Source organism: Stylophora pistillata, chromosome 5 (assembly GCF_964205215.1).
Source record: "Stylophora pistillata chromosome 5, jaStyPist1.2, whole genome shotgun sequence".
NCBI classification, from domain to species: Eukaryota; Metazoa; Cnidaria; class Anthozoa; order Scleractinia; family Pocilloporidae; genus Stylophora; species Stylophora pistillata.
Genome location: NC_142523.1, coordinates 26,179,622 through 26,191,296, shown reverse-complemented (window position 1 = coordinate 26,191,296; position 11,675 = coordinate 26,179,622). Strand labels below are relative to the sequence as shown.

The 11,675-nt window shown below is 37.6% G+C and overlaps 1 pseudogene across 1 annotated transcript in view; it reads left to right on the top strand.

The window, feature by feature from the left end:
* The first annotated feature begins 10 nt into the window (after positions 1–10).
* LOC148731085 (uncharacterized protein C12orf56-like) overlaps positions 11–11,675 on the top strand; it is a 29,027-nt pseudogene continuing 17,362 nt past the window's right edge. Inside the window, exons 1-4 of the transcript XR_016001185.1 lie at positions 11–2,286; positions 2,596–2,706; positions 7,122–7,353; positions 9,740–10,357. The product of XR_016001185.1 is annotated as an uncharacterized protein C12orf56-like (transcript). The remainder of the gene's footprint in view (positions 2,287–2,595; positions 2,707–7,121; positions 7,354–9,739; positions 10,358–11,675) is intronic.

Genomic DNA, 11,675 nt, shown 5'->3' with positions numbered 1-11,675 from the left:
TCGTTTTGAATTCTCTCCTCTGCATGAATAGTCCGCAGACTGTTGCGCAGAGTTGAGCTTGAAACAAATGAGATTTTTTCGAGATACCCCAACTAGGAAAAAAAGGAAGAGAAGTCAGCAATTTTGAACAGACTTACAGTTGCTGTGCTTGTTTTCCTTAATAAGTTCTTTTCCATAACGAAAAGCTGTAAGTTTACATTGCTTTAACCTCCCCCCCTCAAGACAGCCTTGGGGGGTTGGTCTGCTTTATTAATAGTTAATTGTATTTTTTGTACACTCCCTCCCGCCCGGGAAGCTTTCCTTGACCTTTCAACCTCTCATAAGTTATTCGTTTCGTGGTAAAAGATGCCGAAGCAGATTCGCAGTCTCATTTTTCTGTCTCTGTGTTGTAGAGCGTGGAACAGGGTAATCATGATCTCGTCTTGTCAACTCATTTACGAGAAAGTAGACTGAAAGTGTTATTGCATTACAAAACAGTCTGAGCGAAGTTCCTTTGAACATCAAACAGGATCAAGGTGATTTTCTTTATAAATTTATTTGCCTTAGGTGAGTTAATTTGCATTTACAATCGACTTTCAGTGTATTGCTGTTTTTTGCCGTAAAAGCGTCCAGTTTTCAGAATTCAAACACTGGATTACACCGCTTGAAAACAAATGAGAGATTGTTTGCAATCGAATCCGTGCCGAAATTTGTTTCATTCGTATCAGTCAACCGTCGGTTTCCATACAGTCTCTGTTCGTTAATTTCATTAAAATGGCCACATCCGTGTCCTTTTGCATTTCAAATATTTAGCTTTCGTTAAGCAGTTTATGAAATGTCGCACTGGAGCTTTGAGGTCGTATCTCTGACCTCGGCATACGGTAACTTTACTGATCTCGCTGCTTACTAAATAACCTAATAACTCTCGGTTTTTTTAGTTGTAATGCCTGGTTTTCGTAAGTCAAGAAAATCGTAGACGATCGGCAATTTTACTGTTTCCCGACCTTCCCAGATCTCCGACAAATGAAACCTTGAAATCGAAGAGATCCCAGATTGGCTGTCGGGAAAGTCGAGAAGGTTTCTATTGTGTTGGCCCTACACAGTTTCTGCCATGATCCATTCGGCGATCATGAACGGTGCAGCAGCTGAGTACGCATCAACATCGACAAAATCCATCTACATTCCTCTGTGGCGAAAAAGTGATTTCTCTCCAAAACAGTTTTCTCGGACATTAAAAAACCCTTTGCCGTATATCATCTTCCAGGAATTTTATGCGATGTTAGCTACGTGGTGATCCCAAAAACCTTTGTGGCTTAAACAAGGATCTCACGTGTGAGGCCACTCACAGCTTTATTTAGGGTTCGACTCTTAGCAGATAGCAGCCTTCCACAACGAACAAGATCAAGATGATTTTCTTAAACGTTTTATTTGCCTTTGGTTAGTTAATTCACCTTTGAAATCAACTTTCAGAGTATCGTTGTCTTACTATGTTTAAGGTGCAGAGCATTTGCACATGTAAAAAAACCATAGTTTGCAGTCGAATTTGTCAAGGTAATATTTGTTTCAGTCATCCGTTTAAGCATTATCATGGGCTAGCTTCTTGTTAGTGTTCCTGATTATATTGATATTCTCGATGGATCCGCTCCAAGTTTACCTTTCTTTAGCAGATAATTAATGCAAGGAGATGATTATCGACTTCAAGAAGAACTCTCATAACTTCTCCCCTCTCGAGGTAGATGGTCACGAGCTTCCTGTCACCGACCGCGCGAAGATATTAGGTGTTACGATATCCAGTGACTTGAAATGAACAATCACATTGCAGACTGCATGCATTAAGAAAGCAAATAAGCGCCTGTATTTTATTGTCCTCTTGAAAAGGGCCCGTGTTCCCCTTACTGACATTATGAACTTTTATTGTACAACAATTAGACCTATACTAGAATACTGCGCTCCAGTGTTCCATCATGCACTCCCGGCCTATCTTAATGAGGATATAGAAAGAATTCAGAAACGGGTGCTTTCCATAATTTCACCTGAAAGGTCATATTGGGAATGCCTTGTCAGACTAGGCCTGCCAACTTTGTATGATAGACGCATAGAACTCTGTTGTCGTTTGTTCGATTCCATCGCTAACAATCCCGAACATAAGTTGTTTCATTTTCTGCCATCAAGGAAAAAATCTAGTTATAATTTGAGGCGTCAAGAGATATATAATTTGCTACGTTCTCACACGGAACGTTTTCGACGCTCTTTCTTTTATGCTATGTCCCAGGGTGCGCACAATAGCTCCTAAAGCTTCAAAGAAAGGTAACTTTAATTTTAGATAATCACATATTCTAGAATTATCATATTAGGCTTTTACATTTATATGATTGTATTTAGCTCTATAAGTTAATCAATGTTATCTGTAAAACACGCAATTCAGTTTTACGACTGCAAAAGTATTATTTAATAAATGATCTATCTATCTAATTTATATGTTTGTGACACTGGAGCGTCGAGGTTGCCTTTTTACCTAAAACACTTTCAGTTCAGTATTTCGTTTACTTTCGTTGATCCACCAGACTTTCAACATTTTACTTTGTTGCTGATACATTTCCTCATATATTTCCTCAGAGCCATCGAAAGATCCCGAATTGGAGAAATTTTTATGTCGAACTTATTTGATGGCCTGCTCCCAGTTGCTTGTTTGGTCAATTGGTAGAGCGCTGCACAAGTATCGCAGAGGTCAGTGGTTTCGAATCCCGTACAGGCCTGAACTTTTTCAGGTCTGATTTTCACAATTGCTTAAAAGGTGCTCTTTACATACTGCTATGATCGTGCACAAATACGTTTCTATAACCGCAGTTCAGATATATGAACTTCATACATTTGTTATGTTTGATTTATCATCTTGCGGGTTTATGTCGGACTAATTTGATGACATGCTCCCAGTTGGCTTATTAGCTCAATTGGTAGAGTGCTGCACTGATATCGCAGAGGTCGGTGGTTCGAATCCCGTACAGGCCTGAATTTTTTCAGGTCTGTTTTTCACTATTGCTTAGATTCTTTACTGCGAGGATCGTGCACAAATACGTTTCTATAACCGCAGTTCCATTTTTCTTGACCGCTTGATCGCAAATTTCTTGGGAGGTGTCCATTGAAACGGTCTAACAACTTTACTAGAGTTTAATTCATTTGTCACCAGATGACTGGAAGGGTCATGGGTCTCTCATTTGATTGGCTTAGGTTAAAGAATTATGACGTAATAAGTATAATTTTGGATCAACAGAAATAATAATATATTGATTGCAGATCAGCCATCGTGTTCGAAAACATTTAACCTACCTGAGAATTTATACATCTATAGATAATCGTTGATCAATTTTTCCAAATAATCTTTAATTGGACAGTTTTAAAAAATTAAAGGGTTTAAGCATGACTGAGCAATGTCCAATTACAAAAGATTGGCTACATGATCGGCGAGTAACAGGAATACGTGTCATACAATTTTCAACACATTCCTCTGACACGCAAATTGGACGAGGCTGTAAGCCGTGTCCAATTCAGGCTTTTCTCAACTCTTTTTTTTTAACTGATTATCCCCGGATTGGTCTGCATATAGTCCTATTACACCCAAAACTAGCCAATTGTCCAAATATCGCAAGATATTTGTAAAATCGCGCGTTATTAGTATTTCTTTTCCACTCATATTAGTTAGATTGTAATATCTAATGATGAGTAGCCAAGGTATAAAAGTCATTGCATATTTTGGTTCAACGTTTAATTTGAAAACTTCAATAATTTTTCCTTTTGAAGGTTTGTATACATCTATACTAGGGACATAACCACAACATGACATACATACCAAAACAACAGATTGGTTGTGCCTTTGCCAATGTAATTGCAACACGCAGAACTGACTGCATGAGATTTGCAGCAACGGAACATTTCAAACATATCTACGTAAAGATTAACAGAACCTTTCTCTATTTTGCTCTTTAATTCTGTCATTTGGTCTTTATTTCATAAGAGTACAGTCTTTTTTACATAGTTCAAGGTATCAACAGATGTTTGCAAACGAGACTCAGAGCGCGACGCTCAACGATCTTGTCTGAAAATGCCCGAAATTATTTGAAGAGTCTTTGTGAAGACGAAACGCCGCATCATACCAACCACGTACTGTTACTGTTGTTGTTTTCTAAGTATTTAGTCCTTTTAAAAAAGGTAACCAAGGGGAAGAGAGATTGGTTAACTTGAACTCCCAGAAGTGATTACTTTGAAAATTCTCCCAACAATATGCATACATTATCCAGGAAACAGGTAATGAGAATACTCAAACTCATCAGGTAGAAATTCGAAGTTGTTATATCAATATAACATCGAATTATTGTATTCACTTTACAAAGAAATATGTAGCACTTAGAGGGGAGAGGTAACAATCAGACCTTAGGAATTAAAGGGTTTAACCTTCTCCCCACCCCAACCCTTTATGCAGCACTTAGAGGGGAGAGGTAACAATCAGACCTTGGGAGTTAAAGGGTTTACCTTCTCCCCACCCCACACCTGTTTGTAGCACTTGGAGCGGAGAGTTAACAGTCAGACCTTGGAAGTTAAAGGGTTTACCTTCCCCCCACTCCACCCCTGTAAGCAGCACTTCGTGGGGAGAGGTAACAATCAGACCTTGGGAGTTAAAGTGTTTACCTTCTCCCCACCCCACCCCTGTTTGCCCATCCTCTTTCCTTAGGGTAAGTCAGCTAACAGCATGTATTTGAACATTCACGCGATTTTCTTCTTGCAAAATGATAGAAATAATGAGGAAAACAAACGAAGGAAGCATTTTGCTTTTAAAAAATTCATAAAAAGAAAAAGAAGAAAAATATAATTATAATAATAAAACAACTAACACCGCCTAGGATGGTATAGCTCGAAGATAGAGTGTAATGACTTAATATTCGGGAAAATATTCGACTGCCGGACACGGAGTATTTTCCATTTCCTGTCCGGAAGCTCGCAGCGAGCTTCAAAGTTATGAAAACCGGCATACCGGATGCCGAGCTCACAAAAGCTCACACTGCGGTGGAAATAGTGAAGTTTTCAGCCATATAAAGAAGGCTTTGTTATTATTAACAGAAAATGAAAAAAGGAATTGACTGCCGGACACGGAGTATTTTGAAAACACTGTTCGGCTGCAGGACATAGACACAGCGTATAAGGTAAGAGCCTTGAAGTGCAACTACTTGTATTGATCGATCTTTTTATTCCTTTAAAAACAAAGAAGTGTTTTATGAAAAGTGACAAATTTAATCTTTTTATTTGTAGAAATTCACTACAGGCGACTGCTATTAGCTGAATCGCTGGGGTAAGCATTCGACTGAAAGTTTAATAGTTGATAGAGATATTCACTGGAGAATTGTTGAACGATACATTGGTGAACAATCCACCTAGAACTCTTAGTGCTAGATCATCAATGCAGTTATTCATTGATGTTGTGTTATTGGCAACTACTGATGGAAGTGCAAGGCTGTTGACATAAATTTCTTGCAAAGCCTTTAGTGCGTGGACCGTCGCTGGCGTAGCTGTGACAGTCGTAGTAGTACGAGTAAAAACCAAACCAACTTGCTTGACATCCTTTCTTGTTTTTCTAAAAGATTATGGCTGCAGATGGATATTGAACCCGGGTAGGTGTGACTTATTAGCTCGGAGATTATTTTTTCTGGGCCGTGTTCACAGGATTTTCTCGCTTTCGGGTTGTCTGGAGCGAATAAGGTTTTTCATGCCTCTCCAACAATTTGAAGTTCAGTTCAAAACTAGGAAGAACCTCAAGCTCACTTTGAAAACGCTTTTTTTTGTTTTTGCTCTTAATAGAAATTGAGAATGGTTTTGAAAACATTTAAAATTGACTTAGAAACCAAACTTTGTAACAATCTATTTGACGATAGTTTTTGTTCTTAGCGACGTAGAAGCGAAACAATTTCACTTAGCCTCTTTTCAACTCGCAATTCCATGTTAAATACCTCGCTTCGTTAGCCAATCAGAATGCGAGATTTTATTCAATGATGCGATTTTACTAAAATTGTGTCCTCTCACTCGTACCACTGTATCTCGTGAACTCTTCGGACGTTGGAAATATATTTGACACGTCTTTAACTTTTCTTTTTCTAACCATTTTCAATGCATTCCCACAGTAGGGTAGGACTAGAACGGAACATATGCGAACCATGCGAGTAGTCCACCCAATAAATCCCACTCATCCCACTCCAGGGGAAGACATCCATCACACAGTAATCTCGTGCGTGGAAAATTAACCTTTCCTACCCCTAACCCTGTAGGAGACGGGACCTCCATTTATTCGTCCCTATCCGAGAAGACTAGAATATCTAACCATTTCTTCAACTTCAGAAAGTTAGCATATTCTCCTCAATTATTTCAAGACCTTGAGTGTTGGTCCGGCCAGGGCTTGAACTCCCTCGACCTCCCGCACAGCAGTCCAGCGCTCTATCCATTGAGCTAACCGGGAGGCGGTTAGCTAAGACAAGTGATGGGCTCCTGGTTATGACTAATACCAGTATGTACACAAAATAGTATCAAATTCTGGAGGGTACCATGTAGACTCAAATTTTGATATTGCTTGGATCTCACGTGGACACGTTCCCAAGATGAAAGTCCCTTATAAGCCGCGTGACATCGAGGCGGTTAAAGTCGCTGGCTAAAATAAGCGCACAGTTCGGGTAAATAGATTCAGCCCGGGCCAGAGAGTTAAACAAATGCTCAGTGATGTTGACATCTGCTCCAAGGGGATGATTTAATACAGCTACTGTAAGACAAGAGAATCCTCCGCTTTGAGGCGTCATTTTCCTTGCCGCTTTTCTTTTACAGAACAACCTCCAAAAACTTGGTACACCCCCTAAAAATTTTCAAAAACTAATTTTCTTGTTAAAACCTCTGGAAATAGGAAAATGCCTTCGGCGAAATGAGAGTTCCTCGGTTTTAAAAGTCAGCCATTATTAATTTCCGGTTCGCTAAATTTTAGACGTAGGACACTTGAGCCCGCGTTGTTAACCGCATACCCTCTGACGTAAGCAATTTTATTATTCAGCTCTGTCGCATTCAACCAAAGTCTTTCTCTTCTCTTCATGTTTTTTGGTTTTATTTTATTTCAGAATGCGTGGAGATCTGATGAAATATAGAAAAATGTCCATTTCTCGTCTTCTTTGGAGCGACCGAGGAAAACTTTATGGAGAAATACAGCGTCACGCCATCGTGATAACGTACACGTTTATGACAAATGACTGGTGATGGGATAGTTTCGAGTAGATCAGCCAGTGTATCTACAGAGGATGTCAAATTGCTCAAATTCCCGTGAAACAAGTTGCAGCACTCGGAATCTGGATGGTATGCACACGATTTAAAGACGATATGTTTGTACTTACGTCAAGCAACCCTCCACAAAGGCTGGTCAATTTTTTTAAAAGATGACAACCAGAGGTGAGATATCTCACCTCTGGTTGCTCATAACATAATATTCTTTCCAATCCTTGCACGCTTCGTTTGTCTGAGACCAAAAAAATTACCGAAACTGTACCGAGATAAATAATCTATCGGTGTGTTCACATTCACTCTCTGGGTAAATTGAATGTATCAAAGTCAAGATAAATGATGTCGCTATAAATGGAAGAAGTACCAATCTGTAATGTTGTATTAAGCTTGAGATACAGAAATCAACACTTTACTCTTTTTTTAAATGTTTTTGCATGGGAATGAGGCCCCAGGCCTCAAACAAGCAGCCGTTGTTACCGTGGCAACAAGAGTGCTGCAATCTTTAAAAAGAACATTTTTGTGCATTCCCCCAGAGTGCCTAACTGCTTGCAAGGTTTGAAGAGGGGTTGAAAATTTTCATTTCCCAAGATGTTTGATTCTTACAGAGACTTGTTCTTATAAGCATTTTTAATTGCAAAATTGATATATGTAAAATGAAATAATCCATAAAAATTAATGTTCTGGTATCCAGCACTTGAAGAATCTAACTTCAGTGCCTACACTGATTTTCTTTTGGCATTTCCTATATCTGAGTAACCTGTAATACACTTCGTATTTCCTATGCAAAATCCAGCTTTGGAATTTGTTTTGATTTAGTTAATCTGTCAAGATGATTGTAAATCTCAAGAGAAAGTAAAAACAATAATTATGTTTGAATAATTGCAAGTAATGATGGACTATTCTAAATAAGTGATAAAAGAATCCTTGAAATTGTTGATCAGAAAACAGGCTATTTTAAAAAAATTTAATGATTACTCTTTAGGTCAATTCCACATTGCGGACGTGACATTTAGAGGCAAAATTTGGGTATTAAATGTCTCCTAAAGCCAGATCCACTCTATTTGAATTGAAATTAGTCATGTCATAAAATTACCCGTGAAGTACCTTTTATTTTGCCAGAAAAGATTTTGACTATCTCTTAGAGATCCAGAGAAAATAATTTTTCAAAGTGTGTTGCGGATGTGACTCCTAAAACAACCATTGATTTGAATTGCTTTTGGTTACCTCAAATTTCCTGTGAATTGAAAACCTTTTAAAAAAACTGCATATACTAACTAAATGCAATAGTAACTGTGCTTCATAAATCTGAAAAGATATTATAGAAATTACTTGTTACCATGGATTTATTAACAAAAATGTTGTGTTGCGGACGTGACCAAAACTTGTTGCGGACGTGACATTTTGGGGATGTTCAGGAAAGAGCTTTTCATTCACCCCTAATAACGTTCAGAGTAATATGCCACTGAAGTAAAAATGCTATTTTTATTGCTTTTATCTGTAAATTGGGAGATAAATAACAAATAGTGTATATAAAGAATAAAGATGTTGTGTTGTGGACATGACCAAAGTTTGTTGTGGAGGTGACATTTTGGGGATGTTCAAGAAAGAGCTTTTCATTCACCACTAATAATGTTCAGAGTAATGCCACTGAAGTAAAAATGCTGTTTTTATTGCTTTTATCTGTAAATTGGGAAATAAATAACAAATAAAATATGAAAACTTTGATGATCTAGGTCATTTTGTAGGTCAAAGGGCATTTATATATTTTTGGAAATTTGTAAAAAAGTGATAGCTTTACATATATCATAATATGTCTATAGTTATCATTTGCTGTCATTAAATATCAACATATCTTCTCATGTTTGAAAATTTTATGAGGTTTTCTGGGTTTTTACAAATGTGTCATGTCCGCAACGGTCACGTCCGCAACCCAATATCTCTTAAATAGTTAACAAATTTGAGCAAGCTGGGGTGTCACAATTATCATAATACTTAACAATAAGAGCAACATAAATAAGACCTGAAACAGTTGAGAACCTACATAGAAATTAAATAAATGTTGCTCTGAATCATACCCTGAAGGTCACGTCCGCAACACTTTTTATGTCTTTGTGCGTCTGAGACATTAAATGTTTGAGAATTTTTTTCTTTTTGCATTGAAAAGCTCATCGTAGTGGGTAGTTAAGATCTCAAAATCAGATTCATGGCAATCAATTTCTTTAAGATATAGCAATTTAGATATTGGTATGTAAAATGGCTTATTCGGTTAATAAAAACCCTCAAAAACAATGGCATCACACAACCTGGGCGTGTCCACTACTGCCAATCTAGATTTGGATTCTTATAGAACTATGTATAAGCTTTCATTAAAAGTAAGTTTGGCTCTCATATTTTGAATTTGAAAATCTGTCAAATTTTCATCTCTCATGTGGAATAGCCCTTTAATACATTTTTCTTCTAGATTTATGATGTTGCAGAATTACTTAGAGGAGATTTGAAGACCAAAAACCAACACATTCTGATAGTTTACAAAAAGATTTTTAAGCAAATGGCATCAAGCCAATCGATAGCCATTCCACCTGGTGAAAACAACTCACCATTGAAGTTAGCTCTCCAATCATCTTCCATTCTCAGTACTTCTCCAGTTTTAAGAGTGGTTACAGCACCCCAAGTGGGAGGTAACCTTAAATCTAAAACATCTATGAAAGCGTGAAGTGTTGCTAAGCAAAGAAGAAACAAACCGTTGGCTTCACAGTAGATGAGAACTAACAATGACTATGATGAATTAAATTGTAGCTCTAGCAGTAGTGAACTTGAAATTTCTTACCAGGATTCATCAACTAGTTTTAACAGACAAAAGTCAGTGGATTCCGCTAGTGGTCCATATGGGAGGAGTCGTTACGGAAGTGACAGTAATGGCTCTGTAGACAGTGGGGAAAAGTTGGACTATAATTCTGATGATGGAGGTAATGATTCTGCTAACAAGAAATTCCAATTGATGGAAATGGACTTATACATCCTTTCAGAAAAATCACCAATGTATATGCATCTTAAAAGCACCTGGAACAATTGCATTTTGGTAAGTCCTTTTTTTTTCTCCTTTTTAGTAAGCTGTGTGGGTGTGCATCATGTGTGTTAACAAAGTTCTACATGCTCTATTTACTGAACTTTAACTCTTTAGACAAAAAAATGGGAAAATCAATGGTGACTGATAATTTTGTTTCGCATTCGTCCCAGATTTTGCGAACATTTCGGTAAATTCAAAGATATCTGTGATTCAAGGGTACTGATTTGCTAAGCAACTGAAGGACTGGTAGTGAGCCAAAATTACTGTAAAATTCTTTGACAGTGAAAATTGAAGTTTCCAAATATACATGTAGCAAGTGATTGTTGATCATCACAGAATTGTGGGATGTGTTGGCGCAGCATCCACTTTCTACAGCCTCTATAATTATTTGTCTGAAAACTTTGGGACAGTTAGGAAACAGTGAAAATGGGAATCATAGGGGTTTTCCCGACATGTACATATGGAAAACAGGCTTTAGCACAGCAAATGCCGTTATGAGCAACCAGTTCAGATTATGGCAGTTTGGGCTTCTTCGCATGAAAGAGCTACACGCTGTACATTGTGTAGTCTTAGTAAACTAACCCTCATGTCTCAAGGGCTTACAATAAGTTTGAAATTTAGAGCTATAAAGATATAAGGGGCCACCAGGTTATTGCGGAGCCATGTTGTTTTGTCAGATTATGTGCAAGACTGGGAACTAATCAGATTATATTTCCTATGAGTACACTGTTGGCATTAGAAAAATTACAGTGCATTAACCTTTCTGCACATTTTGAAAATGAACTTGATTCACACATGTAAAGCTGCTTTTGTAACAGTTTGTTTTCCATTCTTCTTAAAACTGGGTCGAAACAAATTTCTGCTGAACATATTTCAGGATCAACAGTAACTTTTCAACTTATTAGCCAAGTGACAAGTTAGATGTTATAACTGTTTCAGTTTCTTTACTAGCCAAACTGGCAAGTGGAAATCAAACACCACTAGCCAAAACTGAATTTCTACTAGTCTGTGGCTAGTTAGCTACCGTTGATGTTGAGCCCTGAATTTTCTTCGAGAGTCTCAGTAATAGAAGGATTTTCAACTAGGGATTTTGATAAAATGGGGAAATTAAAAACTAGCCATGTAAAGGTGTTACACTAGTCAGGTGTTTTGGTTGGCTTAACCAGTACTGTTTTTACTAGCTTCAAGTGATGAGCAGACAGGACATGTGAATCTTGTTGTCAAAACTTAGGTCCAAAGAAAGAAATCTCTTGCACATGATACCAGTGTTGTACACTTGTAACGTAAATAATTTTTAGGGTTAATTGATTATAAATTTTGATTGCCTCTC